Source organism: Prionailurus viverrinus, chromosome B3, assembly GCF_022837055.1.
Source record: "Prionailurus viverrinus isolate Anna chromosome B3, UM_Priviv_1.0, whole genome shotgun sequence".
NCBI classification, from domain to species: Eukaryota; Metazoa; Chordata; class Mammalia; order Carnivora; family Felidae; genus Prionailurus; species Prionailurus viverrinus.
In genome coordinates this window covers 74,959,639-74,987,447 of record NC_062566.1, presented here as the reverse complement: position 1 = coordinate 74,987,447, position 27,809 = coordinate 74,959,639, and the positions used below count along the sequence as shown (strand labels likewise).

The 27,809-nt window shown below is 37.0% G+C and overlaps 1 non-coding gene across 1 annotated transcript; it reads right to left on the bottom strand.

Annotated features, from left to right (window-relative positions):
• Positions 1–26,424: 26,424 nt before the first annotated feature.
• On the bottom strand, positions 26,425–26,533 carry LOC125169180 (U6 spliceosomal RNA). The gene has a single exon (XR_007153508.1). It is a non-coding gene; the product is annotated as a U6 spliceosomal RNA (small nuclear RNA).
• Between the last annotated feature and the right edge of the window lie 1,276 nt (positions 26,534–27,809).

Genomic DNA, 27,809 nt, shown 5'->3' with positions numbered 1-27,809 from the left:
CACACTTTGTCTCAAGATAAATAGGAAGCTATGGGGAATTTTTGTAAGGAGAATTTTGGAATTCTTTATTTTGTACTTAAGAAAGAAATAAGAAATTTTTTGTTTGGGGCCTAAGAATTTAAATATTATCTTTAAGTCATGCTTTTGTTCACAGAGAGTAAAAGGCTAAAAAAAATGTAATACAGGCTGAGTCTAAATTAAACTGACTATTCTCTCATTACTTCCCTTTGAAGACAGAATACTCTTATGTGAATTTCTTCTCGTGCTTGATTGTCTTTCTTCAGACACCCAGATAAACTAAGAACATCTCAAAGGAGATAGTGACTTGAAGAATTAAGCCACACTTGGACTTCATGAAATTGTAGCTTGTGTATGTAGAGAAATAATCATTAGATCCAATTATCTTTAGACAGACTGATGTTTCAAACTCTAATTACAAAGTTTTAGCCTTGTTAACGCATGTGCTTCATTTTATATCTTGGCTACCACATTTTATTGTTACAATTCATTAAAAATAATGTGAAAATAAAGATGATCATAAACTTCATAGTATAAGGCAAAGGAAAAAATAAGGCCTGGGTAATGATAACAACATTTTATATTTGCATAGCAATTTCCTTTTAAGGAGCTCAAAACATTTCACAAACATTATCTCATTAATCTTGAAGAAAGCAATAAAAAAATTAAAAAAAATCTCTAAGCTAAGAAAATTGATGCAATAAAGGGCTACAGTTTGTTTCCAATGTTCCACATTGAATTATAAACAAAGTAGAAATATTCAGATTCATTTTTTATTTTAAAATTTACATATAGTAAAATTGACCTTTTTTGGTCTACATTTTTTGTGAGTTGTAACACATACAGATTCATATAACTATCATTACATTCAGAATACAGAAGAATCCTATCCCTCTAAAAAAAAAAAAAAACAATAACAACTTCTTTATGATACTCCTTAGGAGTCCAGCTCTCTCCAACATTGATGCTGGCAAACCCTAATCTTCTCTCCACCCCTATGGAATTGCCTTTTTTAGAATTTCATGTAAACGGAATCACAGACTATGCAAATTTTGTAATTGGTTTATTTCCTTCAGCAATGCCTCTGAGATTCATCTTTGTTTTGTGAATCAGTAGTTTATTCCTTTTTCTTACTGAGTAGTATTCCATTGCCTGGATATATCAAGTTTGTTTATCCATTTACCTATTACAGGACATTTAGGTTGTTTCCAGTTTGGGTTGACTTTTTTTTTTTTAACCTTTATTTATTTTTATGAGACAGAGAGAGACAGAGCATGAGTGGGGGAGGGGCAGAGAAGAGAGAGAGAGACACAGAATCTGAAGCAGGCTCCAAGCTCTGAGTTGTCAGCACAGAGCCCCACGTGGGGCTTGAATCCGTGAACCGTAAGATCATGACCTGAGCCAAAGTCGTATGCTTAACGGATTGAGCCACCCAGGTGCCCCAGTGTGGGTTCATTTGTACACAACCCAAATATTGATCTGTACACAATGTACAGATTGCATGAGAAAATAAGTTTCATTTCTCTAGAGTCGATTACCCATGAGTAGCAGCATTGCTGAGTTATATGGTGTCTGTTACCTTATAAGAAACTGACAATCTGTTTAGCAGAGTGTCTATATAATTTTTCATTTCCATGGGCAGTGTATGAAAGTTACAGTTGCTCTACAGTCTCCTTAACACTTGGTATTGTCACTCTTAAAAAATTTATTTTACCGCCTCTAATCAGTGTGTAGTGGTATGTCACTGTGGGTTTCACTTGCATTTCCGTGGTGGATAATCATACTATCTTTCCTTATGTTTGTTTTCCATTGGTATTTTGGTAACATGTTCTGTTCAACCGTTTTGCTGTTAGTAGTTCTAGGAATTTTGTAGATTCTTTGGGATTTTCTACACAGATGATCATCTGCAAATAGACAAAATTTTATTTATTTCTTTCCAATCTTAGGCATTTATTTCTTGTGGTCCTTTGTATATAAACTGTCATATGAGGCACACAAATTTATTTGTATTATTCCCGTGTTATCCTTTTAATGTGTAGAGCTTGTGGCGATACACTATCTTCCATTTCTGGTTTCGGCAATTTGTTTCTTCTCTCTTTTTTCTTTGTTAGTCTAACTACGGGTTTATCAATTCGATTGATCTTTTCAAAAGAACCATCTTTCAGTTTTAATGATATTTTTCTACTGCTTTTTTTGTTTGAATTTAATTGATCATATCTTTATTGCTTTCTCTCTTTCCTTTGGGATTCTTTCTAATTTAAGTACTTCTTCAATTATTGGTTTGAATCTTATTTTTAATACAGGATTTTATTGCTAAAATTTTCCCCCAAACATTACTTTAGCTATACCTTTCAAATATTGATATGTTGTGTTTTAATTTTCGTTAAGTTCAAAATATCTTCTAATTTCCCATTAGCCTTCCTCTCTGACCCATGAATTATTATGCTCTTTAATTCCCAAGTGCTTGGAGATTTTTCAGTTATCTTTCTGTTACTGATTTCTAGTTTAATTCCTTTATGATCAGGCAATATATTTTGTATGATTCCATTCCTCTTGAATTTGTTAAGATTTGTCTTATGACAAATGTATGGCCAATCTTGAGAATGTTTCACGTGTACTTGAAAAGAATATGGTTTCTGTTATTGTGGGATGAAGTTTTCTACAAAGGTCAACTAAATCCATTTGATGATGTCATTTCACTCTTCTGTATCCCTCTGGTTAGTTTTGCGTGGTATACGCTTTTCAATTCTTTCACTTTAAACTTACATGTGTATATTAAAAAGTGACTTTCTTGTAGTTATAATGTAGTTGGGTCTTGGATTTTTAAAATCATTTTGAAATCTTTTTTTTAAATTGGTGTGCAGAGGCAATTTAAATTTAATATAATTATTGATATTTTTTAATTTACATCTACCATGGTTTTTTTTCATTTCCATTTCCTCTTTTTTCCATTCCCTTCTTTTCTGTTTCCCAACTTATTTTGAACTACTAGAATATCTTACAGTATTTCTGTTTGGTTTATTTGTTGATGCTTTAAAGGGCTATAGTTTATTTCTAATGTTCACATTGAATTATGAACAAATAAAGTAGAAATATTCAGATTCATTTTTTGTTTTAAAATTTACATAGAGTAAAATTGACCTTTTTTGGTCTACATTTTTTTAGTTTTAACACATATAGATTAATGTAACTATCATTACATTTTGTAATTTTGGGCTAGTTGTTGATCTAAGGACCATAGTAGACATACTTAATTCTGCATAGTGCATGTAGAAGAGTAATATTTTACCACTTCAAGTGGTAATATAGAAAGTTTACAACTTTGTAGATCCATTATCCTCTTCTTGTTTTGTTGTAGTTGTAATATGTATTCTATCTGAGTATATTGAGAACCCCATCAGACTGTTACAATTTTTGCTTTCACAATACATTTTTAAAACAGTTTAGGGGCAGATTTGTCTATTATGTTTACCCTGATAGTTACTATTTGTGTCCCTCTTCCTTCATTGCTGACATTCCAGATTGTCCTCCAATGCCATTTTTATTCAGTCCAAAAAGTTCCCTTTTACATTTCTTTAAGAGCATTTCTGCTGGCAATAGATTCTCTAGTTTTCCTTCATCCTAGGATATATTTATTTTGCTTCCATTCATAAAGGATAATTTCCACTAAATGTAGAATTCTGGGTTGACATTTCTTTTCTTTCTGTACTTTAAAAATATCCCGCTGCCTACAGACCACTACTTTCTGGATTCTGATAAGAAATCTGCCATCATTTAATATTGTCTCCCTACATGCATGCAATGATTCATTTTTCTCTGGCAGCTTTCAATATTTTTTGCTTGTCATTTGTTTTTAGGGGTCAGATTTGGTATTTCTGGGCATGGATATTTTTTTTACTTTTCCTGTTTAGGTTTCACTGAGCTTCGTGAATCTTTAAGTTATGTCTTTGGCCAAATTTGTAAAGTATCGCATCATTATTTCTTATACGTTTTTCTTAGCCATACTCTTCCTATTATTTTTTCTGGGAATCCAATGACATGAATGTTAAACCCTTTGATATTGTCCCACAGATCCCCAAGACCTTGTTCATTTTTTTTTTAAGTTTATTCATTTATTTTGAGAGACAGAGAGCACGAGGGGAGGAGGGACAGAGAGAGAGAGAGAGAGAGAGAAAGAGAATCCCATGTAGGCTCCACACTGTCAGCTCAGAGCCTGACACGGGGTTAGAACTCATGAATGGTGAGAACATGACCTGAACCAAAATCAGAGTCTGATGCTTAACCAAATGAGCCACCCGGGTACCCCTCTGTTCATTTTTTTAAATCTCTTCTTTTTTAAATGAGATACTTTCTGTTGATCTAGGTTCAAGCTTACTAATTCCTTCCCCTGTCATTTCCATTTTGTTCTTGAATCCATCCAGTGAATTCCTGGTTTTTGCTTTTGTATTTTTCAGTTCTAAAGTTTATCTTTGGTTCTGTTTTTATATGTTCTGTTACTCTGCTGAGACTTTTTATCTTTCTATTCATTTCAAAAGTATTTGGCATTACTTCTTGGAGTACAGTTAAACTCACTACTTTAAAATTTTTCCTGATAATTTCCACATCTATGCCATCTGTTGAGAGTTTCTTGTTTCTCTATATGTTGAAATTTTGGATTTTTATCATGACATTTTAAATATTATGTGGGTTTTTGGTCTTGTTTAAATGTTGTGGAGAATTTGGGGGGGGGGGCGTGGGTGGCTTAGTCGGTTAAGCGTCTGACTTTGGCTCAGGTCATGATCTCATGGTTAGTGAGTTTGAGCCCTGTGTCAGACTCTGTGCTGGTAGTTCGGAGCTTGGAGCCTGCTTCAGATTCTGTGTCTCCCTCTCTCTCTGCCCCTAACCCACTCATGCTCTGTCTCTGTCTCTCTCAAAAATAAATAAGCATTAATTTTTTTTAACGTTGCGGAGAATTTTGATTACATTATTTGCTTCTTGATTTTAATAGTAATTGATCTTCTTAGATTCAAGCTATAGATTCCTACTTGCCTTCTGTGGGCTGTAGTCCAAAATCAGTAAACTTTTTAAAACTTGTGCTGTGCTATTTGGACCTGTCTTTTGTGTGCAACACCCAATGACAGTCTAGGATCTGGGAAGTGGGCTACTTCACAATTTAGTTCCCAAAGCCATCAATAAACTGACTCGAGATAGATTTAAGTGTGCATAAATTGTGACTGAGCCCAAGAGTTCATATACATCTTTTTGCAATTATTTTCCTGAGCTCCCTCCTCTTTGTGATCTTGCTGACACCTTCTGTCTCACAGGAGCCCCTTTTTTAAATGGTTCTCTGGCTAGGAAGTCAGGGCTTTGGCTTTCCCCGCTCTGTACCATAATTACCATGGCTGTGTCTGTCTCCAAGGCCAAGCAGCAAGAGGATATATGGAGAAAAAGACAATGGGGTGCTTCCTTACACTCCTGGGACCAGAGTTCTGGTCTGAGAAGCCTGCTTCATTTGAGTGTTAAGTGCCTGCCAGGCTGTCATTACCATTGCTATCACTGCTGTTTTAGGGTTACCTGGGGTGAAAGACAATAGAAAAAAGCAAGGAACATTTTGCAGGGGGCTTTCCTGCTCATTAACTAAGAAACAGAGAGCTTCTCTTGGAGTTATTTCCATTCACATTTAATGCACAGTCCCAAGTTTCAGGCTGCCTTTGAGTTCATTACCAAGAGATACCAGAAAAGAAAAAAAATGGGAAACTCTTTGCTGATTTGGTGGTACTTCATGTTCTGGTTTCCTTTCCCAATCTGTCTGCTACCATTTACTTTTCAGAGTCCTCTGATAGCTGCTCTATGTTATTTCCAGGGGGTTTAGTTTCTTTCAAGGGAAGAAACAGGGTAGAATGCGTTTACTGCATTTTGATTGGAACCAGAAACCAAAGTTTTGATTTCTTGAAACCTAGTTATCAAACCAACCTTGAAAGTATGCTTTAGTGTAAAGCCTAAAACAAATGTCCAAACAATAATAGTATGTAAGATTTAAGTAGCAAGGTGCAAACCTTAAGCATTTCATTTAACTCTGCCGTAACTCTATAAAGGTTATATGACAGGCGTTTTATATTTTTTTAACTTTACACATATGGGACAGATGTACAAAGAAATTAAGTAACTCACCCAAGGCCACACAGCTAATAATTGATGGGGTCAGGATTTGAATCTACATGGTCTGGCTCCAGAGACCAAGTTTTAATCATACACAGGTGCTTAATTCCCTATTTCTGCTTTCTCGTTTTGTTATATTTTAGCGTATCGTGTATTTGTGGGAGAACTGCTAACATTACAAACATAGCTTATTTTACCCCAAGTTTAGTAGGAAGAAAAGATTAGTTGGCAAATAGGTGATATGACCACTTCTCAGAAGATCTGAGAAAATATTTTGGGAATCAAAACAATTTTAAAGTCCTATTGATCCTTTAAAAATATGTGTGTATCAGCTGGATTTATTTACACAGTTCTCTTTTTTCCCCTCATAGTTTTAAGCCCTAATGTTAAGTACAAGGGCATATGGAGGATAGGAGGTTTCTGTAAGAATCAATCCCTGCTGTTAAAAAAAAAATGTTTTTAATTAAAACAATCAATAGTTTTCACTTATCTGTAAAATTAAAACTCAGCCAAGGCACTAATGTAGTCCTATAAAAAGCGAAATCTGTGGATTAGGGCTGGTCTTGGGCCACCACAAGATGAGTATAGAAATTGTAAGTGTTTAGGCATTTTTATGGCAATTTTATAGTCTCAGTGTTGTGGAATATAATAACTAAAAGTGGACTTATATTTTTTGTCCTTGTTTTTATTTGTATAGTAATTCATTTATTTTTAAAAAATATATTACTTTATTTTGAGAGAGAGAGCACACGCACAGGAAGAGCAGAGAAAAAGACAGAGAAAATCCCAAACAGGCTCTGCACTGTCAGTGTGTAGCCCAATGCAGGGCTCGAACCCATGAACCGTGAGATCATGACCTGAGCCAAGATTAGACCTTAACAGACTGAGCCACCCAGGTGCCCCTAAAGTAATTCATGTCTACTATATTTTCCAAAAGTATAATTATGCCTTGGATTAGAAATTAAAACAAACAAACAAAAAAACCTGATTATTTACCACAACCAGTTTGAGAAGTGCTGCACTGCTTTCTAATTTTAGAAGGAACAATGGGCAAAATTAGAGCACAGGGTCCCTGACATGATTTTCTTTCTTCAGAAATTCTTAGCGTTTCTAAAAAGTATACCTGGGATTTTAAGTAAGGTTGTGTTTGTTTGTAAGAGACAAAGTCCTGGAGAAAGATCCCCAGAACTGATGTTGAATCTGTCTGGAAGCTGGTGTTTATACTTATTTCTTTTCCTTTGATTTTTAGGCTTGGGGAGTGAGCCCCCACAGTTCTGTAATGAAGTGCCCAAAAGCTGCTGCAGCAGGGGAAGATCTCTGAAGCCAGGTAAGGTCCTGGCCTGGTGGGCTTTCTCAGGGGGCTGGAGGTCTTTGAAGAGCAGTGTCCTGGCCCTTGCAAGATAAAAGGCAGTGAAGACAAAAGAGAAGGGAGTGGAAGCAAATACATCCCAGCACAGATTGGCTATTTTCCTTTTCACTCGACTCAGTGACAAACGGCTCTTAACTCTTTTAATTGGCTCAACCAACACTCTACTGATTAATATTTTTTTCACCCACATGCTACGTAAACATCGTTGTCTGGTTAAACACAACAACCTACCAATTTCTCTGGAGGTTTTTTTAAGTATCTAGAATTAGATCATAATGTAAGAATGTATTACAACAAGCACTAAATGTGTTCTTAGAGAAAAGAACTGTCTGCAGGTTGGAAATTGTGTTCCTTGTGATAAAGTTTTACATTTAATCAGAAAAACCTATCTAAATTTGTTCAAGACTTTTTCTTTTCTGTTTTGCCTTTTTTTCTAATCGATCCAAATCTCAGTATTGTGAAAACAAAAGTATTTACAGAATTGGAAAATGTCTCAGTTTGTTCTAACAAAAATACTAAGAATTAGTCAAAAACTACAGAAAAAAAAGCTAAGTCATTATTTACATATATCATGTTCTGTGAACTGGTTCATCAGTGTTGGCTTATAGCCTTTTGATATCAGTTGCCTAAATATATTTAAGTCTTACCATCTAGTTGAGCCACTCTATCCTGTAGAAATTAATAAATGTACTTTGTGAGGTTGGAAACCTAGTGTTTTGTCCAAGATTTCCTGGAAATTCTTGGGGCAGTCTGATATTTCTCCCAGTGTGATATCTCTTCCTGCTAAAAAAATAATTTTAATCTCCCTGTTTTTTTCTAGTCTGTATTTGCCCACATGTGAAACATAGCCTCTAATTTCCCCCCAAATTATCGCTCCCACGAGGCATCTGTACTTTGTAAATGTTTCCTGAAGATTGGGTTCGTAATTGTTCCTACTTTACAGAGGTATTAAGAGCATAAAGTGAACATATGAAAGTAAACTGCCTAATATACAGTAAACATCTAATAAATGCTGGCTGTTATTATTTGTTTAGGGATAATGGTATGGGGTTACATCATAGCAGACAGAATGAAATGAAATGTTAGACATTCCTGACCTCTTTGAAATTTCTTTAGTCTGTTCAATCTTGGGCATTTCTCATTGGTCAAATTTGCTTCTATGACCTGCTTATTACTCTTTAGTCTAGCTGTCCATATCTCAATTCCCCAATCACCTTTTTTTTTTAAAAAAAGTTTATTTATTTTGAGAGTGGAGAGAGAGAGCTCACACATGCACTCCTAAGCGGGGGAGGGGCAATGGGAAAGGGAGAGAGAGAGAATCCCAAGCAATCTCCACAAGATAAGTGCAGAGCCGGACATGGGGCTTAAACCCCCAAACTGTTGAGATCATGACCTGAGCCAAAACCAAAATCAAGAGTCAAATGCTTCATCAATTGAGCCAGACAGGCGCCCTTTCTGTTACTTTTCTTAGGCATAAGAGCTCAGCTCACTTGCTCTCTCTCTCTCTTACCCTCCCCTGTCTCATGACATCCCTGTCCTATGATGTGGTGGAGAGGAGAGTGGATTGGGATCAGACATGGGACCAGGAATCTTTTGATGGACGCTTATATCTTCCAAGCTCAAGTGACGTATCAAGGAAGAATTAATTGTTCCACTACCCTAACAGCTAGACTCAGGTAGGGCAATCAATTGTGAGACTAAAAGTTAAAGTGGCCCCCAAATTATAATTTGATTTTTCCCAAAATGATTGCCAGAAATGAAATCGTCATTGAAGCAAGGAGAGTTAAACTGTGTGGAAAATTACTGTTAGAAAACTCATATCAAATATCGTTTCTTCCATATTCAGGAATGCCTGGCTGGCCCAGTCAGTAGAGCATGTGACTCTTGATCTCAGGGTTTTGAGTTCAAACCACTTGGGCATGGCGCCTACTTAAAAAAAAGTTTCATCCACATTTAATCTTCTAATAAGCTATAAGCAGCAAATCTAAACAAGAAATAAAGACTTGAATTTACTTGTTTAATTGATTCAGGTAATATTATATTGAAAATTTAATATTCTTTCCAAAGAAAGAAAGTCTGATACTAAAAGACCTCTAAGGAAAAATAATGAACAAACTTTCATATATTTAATGAAACTAATTCTTCTATTTAATGAATTTTTAGAGATTGTTCAAGTATTAGTTTCCTAGGGCTGCATTAACAAAAAACTTGTGGGCTTAAAACAACAGAAATGTATTCTATCATAGTGTGGGAGACCAGGCATCCAAAATCAAGATGTTGGTAAGGCTGTGCTCCCTCTGAAGTTCTGGAGGGGAATACCTTTCTTCTCCCAGCTCTGGTGGCAGAGCTGGTGGCAGGCATTCCTTGGCTTGTGGCTGCATAATTTCAATCTCTGCCTCACTTTTCACATGAACTGCTACTATGTGTGGATCTTCTGTGTGTTTCTGTTAAGGAAATGTGTCATTGAATTTAGTGCCTACCCTAATCCAGGATGCTGTCACCTTGAGACCTTTAATTTAATTATATCTGCAAAGACCATTTTTCCAAATAAGGCCGCATTCATCAATTTGAGAAGTTAGGATATAGACACATATTTTGAAATAGAACTTAAAAAATTAAAGTATAATTGTCATTAAGTGTTATATAAGTTTCAGGTGTAGACTATAATGATTCAATAATTCTATACAGTACTCAATGCTCATCACAAAAAGTGTACTTTTAATCCCCTTTGTATATTTTACCCTTCCTCCCACCTACCTCCCCCTGGCAATCGCTAATTTGTTCTCTGTATTTAAGAGTATGGTTTTTTTTGTTTGCTTGTCTCATTTTCCTTTTTTGTTCATTTGTTTGTTTTGTTTCTGAAATTCCACACATTAGTGAAATCATATGGGGTTTGCTTTACTCTGACTGACTTATTTCACTTAGCCTTATACCCTCTAGCTCCATCCATGTTTTTGCAGATGTCAAGATCTAATTATTTTATGGCTGAGTAATATCCCATGGTAGGTATATACCACATCTTCCTTATCCATTCTTCTATGGATGGACACTTGGGTTACTTTGATATTTTCACAATTATAAATGATTGGTCGGAATGCAATTTGGTGCAGCTGTGGAAAACAGTATGGCCATTCCTTAAAAATTAAAAAATAGAATTACCATATGATCAAGTAATTCCACTACTAGGTATTTACCCAAAGAAAATGAAAATACTAATTCAAAAAGATTTAGGCACCCCCTATGTTTATTACAGTCTTATTTACAAATAGACATATTTTTTTTTCAGACCACAACTTAACCTACTGCAACTCAGAAATTGGATAAAGAACTGAGTTGAGGGGAAAAAAAACCCAAACACTTTTCTAGAAAAATTTCACTTGGGTAGAATTAGGGGAAGCATGAAATGGTAAAAAAAATACCTGAAAATAATATATTTTACTATATACAATAATTTTAGCAAAGCTAACAATCTGTTAAATAAATTATCAGTGAAATGAGAATGTGCTCTGCAAATTTGAAAGCAACTTCTTTCTTCCCTTTAAGAGTATTCTTTATATTATTATGTATGATTGCAGATATGGTTAGCAGATACTTTCAGCACAGGTAAAATCAATTTTAGCTGAGCCGTTTTGTATGATTAAAAATTAAGTTAATTTGAATTTATAAAATATAACTCACAAATTTTTTAAGTTGAATGAGGAATTCCATAGGTGAAGGATTAAAACTTACCTGAACTGACTTGGAGACTTGCTTATTTTAACACATATTCCTATGGGTTAATATTACTCCATATTCTGGAAGAAGTCCCATTTCGATGAGCTTAATAGGAGGTAAGAGGATATTAAAGTCTTAAATCTTAACCTACAATATCACAGGTATATTGTATTATCAGTAATTTCTAACCAGTTGGCTAAGCAAACTAAAATTATCTATTTTTGTATATCAGAAGATAATTAACACAAGAAAGATGAGGGCCTTCATACCCACTTGTCTAAGTTAGGTTTTGATCTAAAGAATTTTCAGCTACCCTCAGAGTAAATCAGTAGACTATCCTAATGTGCTTTTAATTATGTTCATTAATATTCATTTGGGAAAGTGTATCATAGTTTCTATTTCAAGAACAAAAGCTGGAATATTAAACCTTGCTTTTGTCTAGAACATTGAGTTTGAGGCTAATCTTTTCAAGACCTTTCTCTAAGGAGATTATTGTGCTTTAACAGTTCAGTTACTGAAATGTAACAAATTTGCTCTCTTGAATTATAAACAATTTCTCTAGGGAGGACCCTACTTAGACCAAAAGTGAATATTTTTTTTTTTTTTAAATTTTTTTTCAACGTTTATTTATTTTTGGGACAGAGAGAGACAGAGCATGAACGGGGGAGGGGCAGAGAGAGAGGGAGACACAGAATCAGAAACAGGCTCCAGGCTCTGAGCCATCAGCCCAGAGCCCGACGCGGGGCTCGAACTCACGGACCGCGAGATCGTGACCTGGCTGAAGTCGGACGCTTAACCGACTGCGCCACCCAGGCGCCCCCAAAAGTGAATATTTTTAACTTGGTTTAATAATTTGCCTCATCAGGGCACCTGAGTGACTCAGTCAGTTAAGCATCTGACTATTGATTTCAGCTCAGGTCATGATCTTGTGGTTGGTGGGTTTGATCCCCTCGTTAGTTTCTGTGTTGACAGTGTGGAGCCTATTTGAGATTATCTCTCTCTATCCTCTCACTCTGCCCCTTCGCCCCCTCTTTCTCTCTCAAAATAAATTAATTAATTAAAAAAAATTTACCTCATCATTTTTCTGAGAGTACATTAGCATAGAGAATTAATCAAGGAGTATGAATTAAAACAATTGTCAACATAAGATGTCAGTGGTTTCATAGCCTCAGAACCCCAGTCCTGAACAATGACATTAGTAGGCTTTCATGGAGCACTTACTGTGTGTCAGCCACTGTCAGCACTTTAGATGCATTAACTCATATAATCCTCAAAACAGAGCTATTGTTATCATCCTCATTTCATAGATGAGAAAGCTGAGGAGCAGAGAGAATAAATAACTTGTAGCAAGAAAGTGACAGAGCCAAGATAGGAAGCAGATAGTTTGGCTTTAGAGTCCTCTGGACTCTCCATAACTTAGTATTTTCCCTAATACTATACAAGAAACATTTTTCTGGGGCGCCTGGGTGGCTCAGTCGGTTAAGCATCCAACTTCGGCTTAGGTCATGATCTCACAGTCTGTGAGTTCGAACCCCACATCGGGCTCTGTGCTGACAGCTCAGAGCCTGGAGCCTGCTTCAGATTCTGTGTCTCCCTCTCTCTGACCCTCCCCTGTTCATGCTCTGTCTCCCTCTGTCTCAAAAATAAATAATCATTAAAAAAAAGAAACATTTCTAAACAATAACATTATTTGAAAATGCTGTTGACATAGCTATACAACTTTCTTAGATTTTTACTATAGTTTATTTTACTATTTCTCCGTTAAGTTTTCTTTTTTTTTTTTGCTATTATAAATAATATTTATACAAATGTCAGACCAACTTTTTGTTAATTTCTTTTTTTAAGTTTATTTCTTTTTTGAAAGAGAGAGAGAGAGAGAGAGAGAGAGAGAGCGAGCGCACACACCAGCAAGGGACAGAGAGAGAGGAGAAAGAGAGAGAAAGAGAAAGAGAGAGATTCCCAGGCAGGCTCCATGCTGACAGTGCAGAGCCCCATGCAGGGCTTGAACTCAGGAACTGTGAGATCATGACTTGAGTAGAGGTCGGTTGCTTAACCACCTGAGCCACCCAGGTGCCTTGTTAATTTCCTTTTAAAAAGTTGAATGGACAAATACAAGAATATACATTTTCGAAGGAAGGTACTTAGTACATAATAGAGACAGCTTCCTGAAAGCTTTTATCAATTTGCAACCCCTGGAGTACTAGGTTGATAACAAAAACCAGCATGAGCAAGGGCACACAGGGTGAGACAGCACGGTGGTTTGGGGGAAGTCCATGGAAGAGCCGCAGAGGCTGAGACCATGAAGCAGGTAGGATCTAGATTGTGAAGGGTACAGAGAAATTAGAAAAAAAAAAAATACTAAGCTGTCCTAGGTTTCTGACTTGGATGTCACAGCCCACTGGATCACCAGAAGTCAGATGAAAAGAGTAGGCATTTTGGGAGGAAGATAATGAGATCAGATTTAAATATATTAAATATAAACTGTGTATGGCAGATCCAGATGGCTATTTTAGATTTTGTGGTCTAGGACTCAGGAAGCCAGGACTTCAAATGTAGGTTTGAGAGTCATTATTTTATAGGTCACTGAAAACTGGTTGATCACTCAAAGTACATTACATACAGGGAAAAGAGAAACCAGAGCACAGAATTTTGGGAACAACAATATTAAGAAGTCTTATAATCTAGCTTCTCTAAACCAAAATTTTTTGAAATATAAATAACTGTAATTTTGTGATAACTAGCACTAATCATATAATCACATCATGGTTCTCAATCTGTGTAGCAATAACACCCACTTTCCGACTGACTCGTTTTATACATATTAAATGGATTTAAAATGTTGTAAGAGAGGGACCCAATAATTTTGCCTTTTAAATATACATTTAGGATTTAAGAAATTGAGTTTTGCTCTAAAAAGAAAAAAAAAATTCATGATAAATTAGAATAGTAACATGATACATAACACTCATCTCAAGAACCAGGAATTTGGAGTAATTACCAAATCTTGAGAAATTAGTATAATTTTGCTATTCTCTAGCCAGCAGACAATCATAAGAGAAGCCCTACCCCTACCCCATCCCCCATGCTGAAAGACATTTTTTCTTCTGGAAGAGCCCATCTAAATGATGTAGATTTGTATACTTTGCCACCTTGTGGTCATTGTAGTTATTTGCATGATTCCATCTGTACGGTGGTTTGATTTTCTGTTAAAACGGCTAGATGTTCTTATATATTTAATTAATAACAATACCAGCAAAAATATATTAGAACAAACTTGAATGATCTTGACAAAAAGATTACCATGCCCAAGATGAAGACCTATCTGATGAATTTATGCAGGCTGATGTATTTGCTTGATAACATTTTCTGGGCCTTTCTTAAAATTTTTTCCCCCACATGTTGCTACAGTAACTATTTTGACACAGAATAAGTGTTAATAAAAATAAGAAAAGGGTTATTACTCTTGACAGTCTGAATATTAGCATAATATTTCTTGCATTTCACTAAGGTTTTAACAGAAAACGAAACTCATGACATCATGTAAATGGAGTATATATATAAATAAATAAGGCCACTCTCTGGAAAACTCAAACAGAAGCACCCATGGGCGCTTAGGCTAAGATGTAGTTGCTATATTTTCTAGTTCAATCTATCAGAAACAAAAGTGTTGAAGAAACGAATGTCTCTAGAGGTTCAGGAACCAGGGCCAGGTAACTAATGCAGTACAGGTGCATTTTTGAGAGGTTTGAGTTACTTGCAACAGAATAATTACTGTATATTTCGTTATACTTTTGTTTCATTTTCTGATTCCTTTTCATATGAGATTTGACATTCCTATGTTTGTAAATCTACAAAATATTCAAACATTTGTCTTGGAAGCTACTCAGGGAACATCATCTCTGTTTTAGGGCTCTTTCTTGGGCATAAATGGAGGTTTTTTGCCATTCCAAGTCACTGGTTCCCTGTATCTTGAGGCAATAAACTGGGTTTTGAACAGTTTCATAGCAGTTACCATTCTCAAGGTACATTTTATTTCTCAAAATATAGGAGATGCTATTAAAATTTAGCAAAGAACACCTGGGCTAAATTTCCTTAATTTTTTCTTTCCTTTAAAAAACAACAACACATTTTTGACTCTTTTAAGCTTTGGTAATACAGTTGATAGACTGCTTATATACTCATGTTGTTCAACTGAGGGGACTTTCCCAAATTACATCAGTAGTAAAAGAGCCATGTGAAAATACAAAGGCTTGATTGAGAAAAAACACAAGGAGAAATATCATTCAATCTCTATTGCTAGAAAACCAACCCAAATTACAGATTTTCTCTCGTTCTCTCTCTCTTTTTTAGAGAGACAGAGAGGGTGAGTGAGGGGGCAGAGGGAGAGAGAATTTTTTTGTTTATTTATTCTGAGAGAGAGGGAGATAGTACAGGAGGGGCAGAGAGAAAGGGAAAGGGAGAGAATCCCAAGTAGGCTTTGTACTGACAGTGAGGAGCCCAGTGCAGGGCTTGAACTCCCAAACTGTGAGATCATGACCTGAGCTGAAGTCAAGAGTCAGACGCTTAACTGAGCAACCCAGCTGCCCCAAGAGAGAGAGAATCTTAATCAGGCTTTATAGTCAGCATGGAGCCTGATGCCAGACTCCATCACATAACTATGGGATCATGACCTGAGCAGAAATCAAGAGTCAAATGCTCAACCAATTGAGCCACTCAGGCACCCCCCAACATATAGATTCTCTTAATGTTATGTCCATAGTTCTTATTTTACATGATGGGCTCTCAAGGATTATTTTGACTTATGTGTCCAAAAAAGGACCGAGTCCCTCCAGAACCATCAAGTAGCCAGGACACAAAGCTTCTGCCCCCTATTTGTTCCCAATTACCTCCTCATAACTTTAACAGAAATGAGGAGGAGATAGATTGTTTGCTGCTATATATGGAAACAAATTATAGTACCTTATTAAACTTTAACTCTGAATTGGGAATTTTGCATTTTTCCTCAAAGAACAAGAGGATTTACTTATGCAGTGAGGATGGGCATAGCAGGGATTCGTTGAAAAAGAATGATAAAAAGGAATAAAAGCAATCACGTTTGTTCACGTATCAGGGAGATTCAACACAGAAACAGTAGCTCCATTAACAAGCAAGTCACATTATATTTGATATAATTAAGGAGTAGTTTTAGGTTAACAAAAATTAGTTCAAATGAAAGCTGGATTTAAATCCCAGTTCAACCATTTCCTATTTAGGCAAGTTATTACTTCTCTCTAGTTCTCAGGTTCCTCATATTCCTCAAATAATTATACTTGCCTCTAGTGAACTCGTGAACACTGAATAGGAAACTATTAAAAATACACAGTGGTATTAGTCAGGGTAGCATAGACTATGCCGTGACAACAAGCAAGTCTCCAAATCTCAGTGGCTTAACATAAAAAAGGCTATTGCTTGCTCATATTACAGTCTGATAAAAACCTGGTGGCTCTTTTCTAAGCAAAGACCCAGAGATTCTGGCTTTCTAGCAGCACAAATGGGAGAGAGCCCACAGTAGAAAGTACACCCAATTTTTGCTGTCTAGACAGGAAGTAACACATCACTTCCCTTAATGTTTGATTGCTGAGAGGCAGTCTCATAGTCTTCTAGAGATTCCCCGGGACCTGGGAGTGCAGATTGGCACACGGATATATGGTAAAAAACAAGGTCTCCTACAAGCGATGATTGTTATTGTTGGAAAATGAGAAGTACAGATGCACATAAAGAAAAATACACATTAAGCACAATCCTATTATCTTTTCAAAATTTCAATATTCTTTCAAACTTCTCTACATAAGCATTTTCATGTAATTTGAAATGAGCGCACAGGTTTTCAATAAATGCTGCTTCCTTCTCCTTTGGAGACTCCATCCATTTCTCTTCATGTCAAGAAACACATGCAAATTGGGAGCAATAGGGACATTGTAGGGATAAATTTAAAGCTGCTCTAATTTCTTTGAAATACACATCAATTTCTATGATTATTGGCAACAGAATACTTGTTCCACAACTTTTACCAAAGACCATGAAACATGTGTCCTGATTCAGAGGGTAAAAACCTCTGCTTGTAGAACTTGCCAGAAAAGTTAGGTAGTGACAGAGGGATCCCTTAAACTTGGAACATATTTCCCTGGCTACTCACGTTGCTACCTCAGTTTTGCTTGACAAAGTGGTGTGTGTGATTTTTTTTATTTTTTCCTAAGGATGTTTGTACATGCAGTAAGTCAAATTGCAGCATCCAATAACTCCTGTGTTCCTGTTCAAAACAAATTACAGTGCACACAAGTTTATTTTTTTCTCTGGTCTCACTTGAAATCAGATAGCTATTATAAATGATACAAAACAAATGCTTTATTTTAGAAAATTACAGAAAATAGAATCACCTTTTACAATGCTACAGAAATATGTGGCTATTGGGAAACCCTAAATCAAAACTCCTGTGAATTAATATCCAAACATACTGAGGGGAAGTAAGACTGATTTTGTTAAATCATCTTTTCTAATTTTTAATGCTAAGGTGGATGTTTGTTGTAGATTAAGCATGACTACAGAAATGTAGAGAAGGTCAAGACCATATATTCCTGCCACTGGATAGCAAAGACAATTGTTAAATGGCGGTTGCAGTTTATTTATTTTTTTAATAAAAGGTAATTAAGTCCTGAATGACATTCTTAGAGCTTATAAGATACACCACTGGTAGTCTTATGAATACGCACTTCAGAATTTATTTAAGAGTGCCTGGGTGGCTCTGTTGGTTAAGGTCTGACTCTTGATTTTGGCTCAGGTCATGACCTCACAGTTCATGAGATGGAGCCCCGTGTTGGGCTCTGTGCTATCAGCACAGAGCCTGCTTGGGATTCTTTCTCTCCCTCTCTCTCTTTACCCCTCCCCTGCTTTCTCTCTTTCTCTGTCTCAAAATAAATAAACTTTAAAGAAAAAGAATTTACTTAAATTTTCTTTATTGAATTTAATTTAGAAGCATAATACCAATAGATGCTCTTGGTTATCGGTCCTCTCCATGCCACATAGTCTGCTGAGCTGGTCTGTGCTCTACCTCACATATTCACCAAAAACCTGCAATACGGCTGTAGTGTCATTTTACAGAGGAGGAGCTGAAGATCCAAGAAGTTATATAAAGATAGAAACTTGCACAACCAGGCTTGGAATTCAGGTCTTTTTGCTTCTAAAATTCCTCTTCACCACAGTTTCTTCATTTTTTCCCTTATGTATGTATGTATGTATATATGTATGTAAGTAAGTAGTTATCTCTACATGAAATGTGGGGCTCAAACTCATGACACATGCCCATGACAAACTCATGATCAAAGTCACACGCTCTTCTGACTGAGCTGGCCAAGTGCCCCCATCACAGTTGCTTAATAAACCTTTCCAGGTTCCTATTCTAGGTTTATGGTAATTCTTTACTGTGTGTGTGTGTGTGTGTGTGTGTGTGTGTGTGTGTGTGGTGTGTGTATAACTAAATTAATGCATACCTCTTGTTTTACAGATATGAGAACTGAGGCCACGTGAAGTTTTCTCAATATAACAAAACTACATCTCAACAAAGCTGGGCCTAACTTCTGAATTTACAGAGGCCCCATACAATGTTCTCTTACAGTCATTCCAACTATAGACATCAAGCAACTGAAGACCAGAAAATTGGGAGCTTGAGTTGGGGACCAAGCCTTTCATGGAATGGCCAAAGAGAGAGATGGGAGATGTAAAATTCTCAGAGAGAAGCAGAACAACCAAGACAAACTGAGAATGAGGTATGGGCATAAATGTATCTGATGGTTTAGACTCTGTAATAATGATGCAAAAAGTAGAGGAGCAACTCAGTCTGGAAATAGGAGGACAAAAAAGAATGTTCATCCTTGGCAGACAAGAAGGACCATTGTGTTTATCTGTGTATTTTCATGACTTGCCATAAGTATCATCTCTCCCTTGAAACCGATAAAAACTTCCATTCCCACAGATGGAGATGAACATTCCTGCATTTTGGTCTTTTCTCAGTCTTGTATCTTCTGTAACCACAGTGCAGCTGGTATTGCTATGTCCTTGCACATTTACCTTCCGGTCTCCCTCTGTTTGTCTGTAAGCTCACAGGACAAGGACTATGTCCTACTCATCTTTGGACTGTCCCTAGTGCAAGGGTTGACACTTAGACCTAGAAGGAAGCAGAACAGCCAGAATAGAGAGAGAAAGATGTGCATAGGGGAGAGAGACCATGTGCATTTAAAAGGAAGGAAACAGTAGCTTCAGATCAGTTTCATTCTCCAGTGAGGCTCATCTGTATCACAATTCCTGTCTTGGGAGTCTTGAAAGTTCTTCTCTAATCTTATTATTCTTTTCTTTATTAACACCCTACTATGACCAACTGTTGTTCCTTTTTTTTTTTTTCTTTTTTAGTGACCTTGACTGGATCTCTCTGTTATTTGAGACCAAAGGGCCTTAGCTAGAATAAAGAGCCTTTGACAGGTGACCACTTACTCTGAAAATGTTCTTAATTATTGGTCTCTGAACACTCCATAAGGCAGGACCCTTCACTTAGGAACCTGATAGACATTTGAAAATTTTTGAAAGCTGGTAGTGATATTACCCTTTAAAGAGGCATTTATTATTATATTTATCTGGAATTAGTAATATGTTATCTCACTTGCATTATATAGTCCCTTGGTGGTAGCTAGCCTTGTGAGAGGAGCTGGCAGAACAGTGCCTACTTGACCTGGTATGATTTTGATTATTTTGTTAATTAAAATACTTCAGTTTTTAGGGTCTATAAAAGCAGGATGAGATACTGCACTTAAAGGTTAAAAAATTCCAGTTCTGGACACTAAGTTCTTGCTTTACTAGAATGAACCACTCACTTAGAGTGTAGAAGTTCTGCTTGCGTAGACAGGATGATCCCAAAGTCTGGTCTGGAGGCATGACCTTTTACTACAAAGGATTGGTATGAACTGGGGTCTCGAATTAGACTACGATATTTTTAGTCAAAGGGGAATTTTTCTGGGACCTTGCAGAAATCATGTCCTGCTTCAAAAGTATTATAATTGCAGATATGTTTTAGAGTGTTTGGAATAAATAATTGATAAAACACTTCTAATTCCCAAGAAACGATAAATGCACAGTATGTATCAGTAGGAAGCCTACCATATAACTGAAGCAGCTAGAAATAACATGGAAAGATGGGGTGAGAAAGAAGACAGAAAGAAAAGGAAGAAGACCTGGAGAGAGAAACAAATAAGAGAAGCCAAGATAAATGGGCAGATAGATCCTCTATTTCATGAAGAGATTCCTGTCCCAATACCAGGTCACATGTAACTTAATTGTACTTGATATAACTTAGTTGTACTTCATTTTGATGAGCCCATTATCTTATTAAGATAAGAGTATTTTAGTTGAACTCAGTTTAACTGGATTTCTCATCTTTGCACCTCCCCCATGCCTTGATACATGTATTCATTTTCTCGGTGTTTGAAGAGAACCTACTGTTTGTACAAAAGTAGCATATTCTTTGTAAAAGTGTGAAGATAAACCAGGAATTGAATTCTACCTACTACGACTTGATACAACCAAAAGAATACTAAGGAGTGTATTTATACCTTTATGTTTTTGTTGTTGTTGTTGCTGTTGTTGTTGTTGTTGCTGTTGTTGGTTAAAGAAGCATTTATAGGGGCGCCTGGGTGGCGCAGTCGGTTAAGCGTCTGACTTCAGCCAGGTCACGATCTCGCGGTCCGTGAGTTCGAGCCCCGCGTCAGGCTCTGGGCTGATGGCTCAGAGCCTGGAGCCTATTTCCGATTCTGTGTCTCCCTCTCTCTCTGCCCCTCCCCTGTTCATGCTCTGTCTCTCTCTGTCCCCCAAAAAATAAATAAACGTTGAAAAAAAATTTAAAAAAAAAAAGAAGCATTTATAGAGAGCCCATGTTCTCTGAGGATTTATAGAAGAGCAATGAGAAGACATAATTCCCAACCTGGAAAACTTTGAGTCCAATTCACAGTCTAGTAAACTTTGGAGGGTTCTGCTTTGGGCTAGAAATATCTCTGCCTTTGAATAAATGTATTTAGGTTGTAGATTGCCTGGAGTTGGTAATTTCTACTCCTGGTGTCAGTATTCCATGTGGTCCCTTCTTATTATTATATTGTTAGATTTCTTCTTCATTATCCTTACAAAATAATTCATTATAATATTAATTCTTTTTTCGTTGTTGCTGGTGTTTTTTTAGGTAGGCTCCAAGTCCAATGTGGGGCTTGAACTCACAACCCTGAAATTTAGAGTCACATGTTATTCCAACTGAGCCAACCAGTTGCCCCCCAACCTGAATTCGTTTTTTAAAAGATTTTCTTTTAAAGTTTATTTATTTATTTTGAGAGAGAGACAGAGAGAGAGTGCACATGCAAGTGAGGGAGGGCAGAGAGAGAGGGAGAGAGAGAATTCCAAGGAGGCTCTGTGTTGTCAGCACAGAGCCCAATGTGAGGCTTGATCTCATGAACCAGGGGATCTTGACCTGAGCCAAAATCAGGAGTAGGATGCTTAACGGACTGAGCCCCCAGCCCTCCACCCCTGATCTATTTTTAAAGGTTTTTCCCAACCTGAATTCTTAACCCTGAGGTTCTGTTTTGTTTGTGTACAAACCAGATTTACTTGCCACTTTCATTAGCTTGGGCGGCTATAACAAAAACACCATAGACTGGGTGGCTTAAACAGTAGACATTTATTTCTCATTGTCCTAAAGGCTGGGAAGTCAAAGATCAAGATGCTAGTAAGTTTTGTTCCTGGTGAGAGTCCTCTTACTTGTGTGTAGACAGTCACCTTCTTACTTATCCTCACACTATGTAGAGAGAGATCTGATCTCTTCACCCCCTATACAGACACCAGGAGCACCACTACCGTGACTTCCTCCAAACCTGATTACTTCCCAAAAAGCCCAGCTCCAAATACCATCACCCTTGGAATTAAGGCTTCAACACATAAATTCTGGGGGGACATAAGCATTCAGTCCATAGCACTTACACAGAGTCACCTTTAAAAAGGGTGTTGGTTTAAGATGAACCAAATGCCTGATTTCTAGGTAAAATTCTAGCTAAAATATGAGATGCAAACATGTTCTTTTGCCCAACTGAGATAAATATACTTGAATCCTCTTTCATAAATCTAGTCAAATGGAGAGTTCTAACCCTGGCCAAGTTTTCTAAAACATTCAAAACACTGCATTGACCTGTATCTTTGTACATTGTTAGCAGCTGAGAACATAACGTTGTAGAAGTTTACAAAATGTTTTGAAATAGTTCTAGAGACCTGGTTATGCTTAAAGAGTTCAGTTAAATATTCAGTCTTACCATATTTATAGACTTCCTACTATGCATTTTGTAGGCACTGTGCTAGATTAGTGATGACTCAGCCCTTAAAGAGATTTTAATCCAGAAGATTAAGAAGACAAAGGGACAATATGTCAAAGGTCTCAGAGATAATTCCATAGAAGCTGGACTCTGGAAGGGAACCAAAGCATCTGGTCCAGCCCTTCACTGTACAGAAAATGAAGGTGAGGTTCAGAAAAACACACTCATTATGGACTCATCAGCAATAGAACTCAGGGCTTGTGACAATCATATGAGTATTGCTTAATTGTCAGAGAGAGGGTGCACCACAGATCCTAAATTCACATATTGATTTGTTTTGGAGACTCATTTAAGTCCTTGGCTTTCTTATTTAAAAAAAAAATTAATGTTTATTTTTGAGAGGGAGAGTGTGCATGAGCAGGAGAGGGGGCAGACAGAGGATCTAGAGAAGGCTCTGAGCTGACAGCAGAGAACCCAATTCAGGGCTCACACTCAATGAACTGCAAGATCATGACCTGAGCTGAAGTTAGCCACTTAACTGACTGAGCCACCCAGGTGCCCCATTGACTTTCTTATTTTTTATAGGAGTCAGAGTCTCATTGAAAAGAGTATCTGTGAGCATCCAATTTCAAAACTGCACATGACAACGCTGTGAAAATTTTACAGTACCAATTTGTAATTCATTCTTAGTGTTCCCAGTACTATTTGATTTTTAACTCTTGGAAGGAAGTCATAAAAGCTTGTAACCTCACAACATGGAAGAACATGGTTGGTGTTAAGTACCAAGCTGTTAGATTAATTAACTAGTATTTACTGGGGACAGGGAAGTGCAAAGGGTGTGGTTTCAGGAAGAAGGTATTGAGTCAATTGTTCTGAAAAAAAGCTGACCATATATAGCCAGTGTATCCACCTGACTTATAAATGACTGAAAATAGCACTGCCTATGAAAGCACATACCTATGAAGGTATAGTACCAAGCAGAGTTCCAATAAGGTTTTTAAGAAAAATTATGTAACAAATGACAGATCAATGAGCAGAATTATACGAAGTTTAATAAGGAGTTCTTGCATTTTGTGCCTTTGGATTTTAGACCTATTCAAATTGAACTTCCACTGTTGAAAGAAAGCTCGGTCTGCTCAAAGATGCTGTGGGACCTCGGTAATCCTTTCTCTATTTGCATGTAACTTCTGTGGCCCACTTTTCAGGCCATGAGCTCTTGCACAAAGCTGTGCCTGCTTCTGCAGCAGCTCCAGGGAAAACTCAGAAAGAATGCACAAACTTGGCATCATCACAGGTTCTTCCATAGGATTTCAAATCCTGTTGTGTTCTTTCCTCTTAAAATTTCTGACATGAGCCTCAGAGTGACAATCTAGAGAGAGTTAAATCACTTAACTCTCTCCTTTTGATAAAAAAGGAAAAGAGATTCCAAATATACAGAACGTTAATATCTGTTTAAAAGGCGTGGGTTTATAATAAGTAAGCCCTAATATCCAACAGGTGGCACCCAGGGTGCAACACACAATCTGCCAATTACTTGAAAGAACACGCTGAAAGAACATCTTTAGAAAAGATGGAGAGGCTAAAAACAATAAATAAATAACTAAAAAGTTCTCGACCAGGGATAGTGCTGGATATTTTTCCACTTGTCCTTCCAGATTCACTCTGGTGTGACTTGCTCCAGGAGGCTGAGCTGTGTGCACTGCTTTGCCTGGGCATCCATCCTGCGGTCTGGGTTCGCTTGGCTTCTGCCAAGTGAAAGAAAGCAGCAGAAGGAAGGAAGGAAGGAGAAGTGAGGTCTTAGAATGGACTTCCTGGGTCCACTTTGTTTGTTTGTTTTAATTTAATTTAAATTTTTCAATGTTTATTCTTGAGAGAGACAGAGAGTGTCCCTGCCAGGGAGGGACAGAGACAGAGGGAGACACAGAATCTGAAGCAGGCTCCAGGCTCCGAGCTGTCAGCACAGAGCCTGATGCGGGGCTTGTACTCACGAACTGTGAGACCATGACCTGAGCTGAAGTTAGACAAGGCCTTTACCAACTGAGCCATCCAGGCGCCCCTTTGGGTCTGCTTGCTAAACATACACTGCATGCTGCTAAATCCTCCACCAAAGGCCACTGTTTCCATCAGGCAGCCTTCCCCACGCAATCCCCTAACTAGAATTTAGGGAGTGACTCCTTCCCTTTTCCTCTAGAGGCAGGGATAGTAACAGCTCCCCTTGTCGCAGCCCCCAGGGTGCTGCACTATCTTTTTGGTGTCCCTTTTCATGACAGATACAGAACAACTTGAGCAAAAACATAGAGCTCAGGTACGAGGTTAGGAACTTCTGTCTGCTTTGGTGCCTAGAGGAGTACCTGGCCAACAGTAAGCACTCAATACATATTTGTTGAAAAAATTGTTATACATATATAAGTTTTAATGAAACTTATCATTGGTAATCACAATGCTTGTGATTTGCCAATGTAGATATTAAAAATACATTCCTACATGCATACATAAAAGCTTCAAACACATCCATGTTTTTATATGTACTTAATTGTGCATATATACAAATACATGAATGAAAAGATGTTAATGAATGAGAGTGACAGTGGTGGTGTCCTAATGGAAATTACTGTAGAAAGATGTTCACTACTTAAGATATAATTCAACCTTGTTAACAGGAGATAGCTCATACCTTCCCTTTCAATTCCCCCTGAGTAAACGTGCTCACTTGTGGGGCCCTATGAAAGAAATATTTATCTAGCCCCAACTGGTCATCTGCTCCTCTCTGGAAGCTGGGAGTGTAATGGTGACTATACTAGATTCCACCTGTCCCCATGTAGAAATGTGATGGCATAGGGGTGGGGTAGCAGAGTACTGAGTTTTATGGGAGTCCATGAAAGGATTACCTAATCCTTGACTTAAGACTGCCTAAGGCCAGAGCTGAGAGATAAGGTGTTGGCCAAGTAATGGAAGAGGCTGAGAAGAGAAGGGGGCTCCAGGCACAGGGGACAAGAGCTTGCACAAAAGTGTGGAGAGCAAAAGCCTGGCTCACTCAGGCAACTGAAAGAAGTTCATTATGGTTGGAAAACAGTTTGAAAATGAGAATATTGAGAAATGAGGGTGGAAGAGTAAGAAGTCAGACCATGCAAGGTTTTATATAGATTTAAGAGAGTTGAGATTTCAAGCCAGTTAAATGCTCATTGAGAGAGAACAAAAGGTAATTATTCTTCCCCTCTTCTCCAAAACATAAGCACACATACACACTTTATATCTCCTAATTGGGAGGAAGTTAAGGATTCCAGATGTTACTGTAAAGCAATGGTTGTCTAATTGATATTAACCCATATTTGTTGAAATGCTTAAATAACTATGATTAAGCAGCTAGCAGTTATTGTGTGCTTACTAGATTACAGGCACTGTTCTCAGAACTTTTTAGGTATGATTTTCTTTAACACTCACAATAACCTGATAGATAACTCTATCAGATAGCTACTATTTTTATCTGAAGTTTACCAATAAAGAAGAGGTACAGGAAAGTTAAATGCCTTACTCAAAATCATACAGATAGTAAGTGGTAAAGATTTTTTAAAAATGGGGGGAGTAGTGGTTTTTCCTCATCTCCAGTAGAAGGTAGGTTAAGAAAAATACTTGGGAACTGCACTGATATTGAATATAAATAATTGGGACTAGGGTGATAAGCTTGCTTTAAGAAGCAACAGATTGGTCCCATACCTTATATCATAGCACAGAGAACAAATTTAGTGAATAATACATTAAGTGTTGAAACTGATGTAAGCACAAACACAGCAATAGATTGATTTTCCTTTTTTTTTTTTTAATATGGAACGCTTCACGAATTTTCATGTCATCCTTGTGCAGGGGCATGCTAATCTCCATATCGTTCCAATTTTAGTATTAGTATATGTGCTGCCAAAGTGAGCACTTAAATTGCTTTTCTAAGGGGGAAATTTGAACAGAACTTTTTTGAAAGTCAGGGGAGCCATGGTAACTAAGAATTGAAATTTGAATCCAACAGGTCATGAACCAGTATGTCAAGGCAATGCCTGGTGCCTCCATTTTCCTAACTTTAAAATAGAGTGACATTTTATATTACTATGTTGGAGCATTGAAGAATTATGCATTATACAGCCATTTGAAATTAGTCTTTGCTGTAATTATAAATGAGAAAAGACAAAACATTATTTGAATCAAATAACTTCAAAGTCTTTAGTGTTATTAGAAGCTTACCATTAATCTTTAAGAAAAATAAGTCTTTGGTTGTTTGACACCAGCAGATGGCACCCTAACAAAATAATTTGTGTGCCATAGGTGAACTTGTACAGCCCTCTGTACATTCAAATGCAAGGCGAGCTCACTGTATTTGGATATGTAGGGTAGAAAAGAGAAAAACCAAAGACAAGACTTGCTCTTTTTGAGTCAGACAACTTTTACTTGGTGAGGAAAAAGCAGCAAGAACATTTTCCTTATTAGTCTTTATTTTGTGAATACCTAGCTAGCTTGAATCATTATTATAAGAAAGTGCTCTATAATCTCCATAAACCTCCAGCTATAAAAGGTAACATGATTACATTGAAGGGAATAAAATGGACTGATCCATACCTCTTCCCAGCTTAAAAAAAAAAAAAAAAAAAAAAGAAGGGAATTTGGTGAAACAAATACTCTTTTTGATTGTTTCAACTGACAGAGAAGACACTGGAGTTAGTTTTTTTTGTTTTGTTTTGTCTTTTAGAGTTTAATTGAGAAGAACTTAAACATGAAGTCTGCATCAAAGATACTTGCCACAATGACCATTTCAATTTCAGACCTATTCAAGTTGAATTATTCCAATTAGGTGATTGGTGTTTGAATGTCCCCCCTTGCTATTTATGTGTTAACTATTATTTTTTTAAGTTTATTTATTTCGTTTGAGAGAGAGATGGAGGGAGAGATCTCATGGGAGCAGGAGAGGGACACAGAGAGAGGGAGAGAGATAATTCCAAGCAGGCTCTGTGCGGTTAGCACAGAGCCCTTCATGGGACTTGATCCAATGAACCATGAAATCATAACCTGAGCTGATACCAAGAATCGGTTACTCAATCGACTGAGCCACGCAGGAGCCCTATGTTAACTGTTATTTTTAAAGTAAATACAGGGTATTTTGTTAAGATGATGATATGTGCATCTATAAAGGATGAGTATGTTCCCATTTTAGAAGATGT